Genomic DNA, 3,700 nt, shown 5'->3' on the forward strand with positions numbered 1-3,700 from the left:
TGCTCCTCGGCCTGGCAACCCACCACGTCTTCCCAACCTCCCCACAGCGAGTATTTGAGGGTCGGCTCTGCACACGGATGCCCCAGGGGCCTCGGAGGTCCGAGTCGCTCCCGTGGAGGCTCCCAAAAGTGGCTGCATCCAATCTGTAACTTAACACTCCCCTGAGTCCCGGGGGGGGGGGCACCACCCCACAATGCCAGCAGGATCTGTCCCTCTGGGTGCCGAGAAAATCAGGGCTGCTGCGTGCAAATCCCAGAGAGTGTGCGTGTGAGCTCTCAGCCCCGCCCCCAGGCACTCGCCAGCCACCTGACCTGCACTGGACGCTCATAATTGTCGCATGAGATGTGGCGGAGCCAGATGTCGCCATCCAGGCACCTCTGCAGGCACCCACCCCTGTGCTCCCCTAGGACCCTCTTAATACTCTATGACCTTGTGGTCTTGCCTCTCTCTGTCCTGCAGGTCTGTGGTCACCGGGGGCAATGCTTCACTTTCTAACCCAGAGCCGGTGGCCAGTGAGTGTCAGATAGTGAGCGAATGAGCGAGTGAGTGAGCGAGTGAGTGAAGGAGTGAGTGAGTGAGTGAGTGAGCAAAGGAGTGAAGGAGTGAGTGAAGGAGTGAAGGAGTGAGTGAGTGAGTGAGTGAGTGAGTGAGTGAGGGAGTGAGTGAGTGAGTGAGTGAGCAAAGGAGTGAAGGAGTGAGTGAAGGAGTGAAGGAGTGAGTGAGTGAGTGAGTGAGTGAGTGAGTGAGGGAGTGAGTGAGTGAGTGAGTGAGCAAAGGAGTGAAGGAGTGAGTGAAGGAGTGAAGGAGTGAGTGAGTGAGTGAGTGAGTGAGTGAGTGAGGGAGTGAGTGAGTGAGTGAGTGAGCAAAGGAGTGAAGGAGTGAGTGAAGGAGTGAAGGAGTGAGTGAGTGAGTGAGTGAGTGAGTGAGTGAGGGAGTGAGTGAGTGAGTGAGTGAGTGAGTGAGTGAGGGAGTGAGTGAGTGAGTGAGTGAATGAGTGAGTGAATGAGTGAATGAGTGAAGGAGTGAATGAGTGAAAGAGTGGACAGAGCCTGGAACAAGACAGCCTGGCACTCCGGTCCCAGATCTGCCACTAGCTAGACCCAAGGGGACAGAGCTATCCTGCAAGCCAGCTCTTGGACAATAACCTTCATGACACAGAAATACAAATGTGAAGCCGAGGAAAGCTGCCACTTTATCTGTAAGATGAAATGTGTGGTCCTAGTAATGATGGTGCAGAGAAGACGCCTGCATGAAGTGGACTGAGACAGATGGCGTGTAACAAGCACCAGTCCTTCCAACAAAGGGTTCCCAAAAAGCAGAGTCTGGAGCTGCCTGCCCTCCCTCCCTCCCCTCTCCCCCTCCTCCATCCCTTCCTGCCCATGTCCTCACTCTTCTGCTCTTCTCTGAATCATTTCCTCCCCGCCCCCCAGAAAAGCAAACATGAAAAGGAGAGTAATATATTCTCATCCAACAGAGTTTGTACTTGAGACAACCAGTTCCAGTAAAACCTGTGCTTGGAAACACCATGAAGAGAAAATTGAGCAACTAACTCGTGCATCTGTTCAACAAACACTTATTGGGTCCCTAGTAGGTACCAGGCACTGTTGTAGGCACTGGGGTGCGCCCCCCCACACACACACACACACACAAAACCCACTGTGCTGGAGGCGGTAGGAAGTGGTTGGGTCATGCTGATGGGAGATTCACTCATACACACACACACACACACACACACATGCAAACACCTGGGGGATGAGGAAAAGGAGAGGGATTGAGAGAGAGAGAGAGAGAGAGAGAGAGAGAACACAGAAGCTGAGCTCATCCTCAGTTCTTCCTCTTGCCTGTGACCTTGTAGCCTGTGAAGGGCACTCATTTTGGCCCATGGAACGTTGCCTGTCTGGGCCGAAGTGTCAGGAGGCACTGCATGCTCAGTTCACCCCGCTGTGTGCCACAGACCTGGTCCGGTGGTCAGATCCCCAGGAGACCGTGGTGACGGGGGAGCGGCCTGAACCCAGCCCTCAGCCTAAAGCAGAGGCTCCCCGCTGAGCCCAGCCCATCATCCCCACCCCACCCCGCACCCACACACACACCCCTGCAAGTCAGCCTGCAGACCTGAGAGTGAGAGAATGGATGTTGGAGGTCGATGAGTTTGGGCTGGTTTGTCATGCGGTATTATTGAAGCTACACCTGATTAGCACAGAGAAGTTAAGTGACTCACCTAGGGACACACCGCGTGCAAGCAGCAGCCCCAGACTTCCTTGTCCAGGGCTCCTTCTCTCCCCTCTGGCTGGGGCTGGGGTAGTGGTCCGTTTCCCAGGAGAGGGCCAGGACACAGGGCTCAGGCGATTTGGGGGTAAAAGGGAGAAATGAGTGGCCTTGCTGGGCAGCGGCCTGATTGCCTGTGAGCGGAGCCCAGCCTCCAGCCTCCCGTTGGGGCTGTTCCCAGGTCAGGCCCTCAGAAGGTCGGGGCCCCTGAGTCAGGATCAGCAGTTCAGGGGGAGGGGTGGGAGGGCCACACAGAGGAGACCTGCGGCCCCTGCCCCTCCCAGCCCTGCCGGCCTCAGCTTCTGCCCTGCTCCTCTGGGTCTGAGGCTCCAGGAACCTGGGTACAGTCACCAAAAAGCACCCCCTCTTGGGGGTCACAGCCCACAGGCTCTGTGTGGACTCGTAAAAGGCTCTGCTTCCTCCGAACGGGCACAGCCTATTGGCGAGGAGCGGGCAGGGATGCCGCCCTTTGCCCTGGACCGGAGGCTCTGTTCACACACAACCCGCACAGCCGCCCTGGAGGAGCGAGGAGCATGGCTGCTTGGCTCCTGCCTGACAGTGAGCCCCACCCTGCAGCTGCTGGGAGCTTTCTCTGCCTGCCAGGCACCCAGGACGGCACCAGCACACAGTGTCCAGTGAATAAGCCAGCAGTGACAGCAGGGAACTGGCCGTTCAAGGCCACTGGAACTTAGCACACCAGCTTCTGTCTGCGGGCAGGTGTGTGAATGTGTGTGTGTGCGCGCGTGCATGAGTTAGTATGTGCATGTGTGTATGTACATGTGTGCATCGGTATGTACATGTGTGCATGCGTGTGTGTGCCCATGTGTGTGCATGAGTGTGCGCGCGTGCATGTGCCTGTATATGTGTGTATGTGTGTGTGTGCGTGAGTGCATGAGTGTGTGTGCCTGTGTGTGCGTGTGTGCGTGCGTGCATGAGCGCCTGTATATGTGTGTATGTGTGTGCGCGCGCCTGTGTGTATATGTGTGCATGTGTGTGGAAGTGCGCATGTGTGCGTGAGTGTGTGTGCGCATGTGCCTGTATGTGTGTGTGTGTGTGTGTGTGTGTGTGTGTGTTCATGACTGCGCTGGGGATTCTGATTCTGGGTTTGGGTCCAGTGTGAGGCGAACACTAGGGTGGCCGAGCCCTGGAGATGGGGATGGGACAGAGCAGCAGCTGGAGACAGTGAGAGCCCAGCCCCCACCCCCACTTCCCCACCTCCAGCCTCGCACCTGCTCCTGTCGCTAAATCACTCCCCAGCCTCCAGGAGACAAGCTGCTCATCTTAGCAGCTCCGGCCCCGGGGAGCACTTGGCTGAGCTCTATAGCAGGGGGACTGGTGTGTGTGTGTGTGTGTGTGTGTGTGTGTGTGTGTGTGTGTGTGTATACGTACACACCCTAAAGAGGGGTGAAGGGTGGGAGGGGCGACGAGGAGGAAG

Source organism: Myotis davidii, unplaced genomic scaffold, assembly GCF_000327345.1.
Source record: "Myotis davidii unplaced genomic scaffold, ASM32734v1 scaffold960, whole genome shotgun sequence".
Lineage (NCBI taxonomy): Eukaryota > Metazoa > Chordata > Mammalia > Chiroptera > Vespertilionidae > Myotis > Myotis davidii.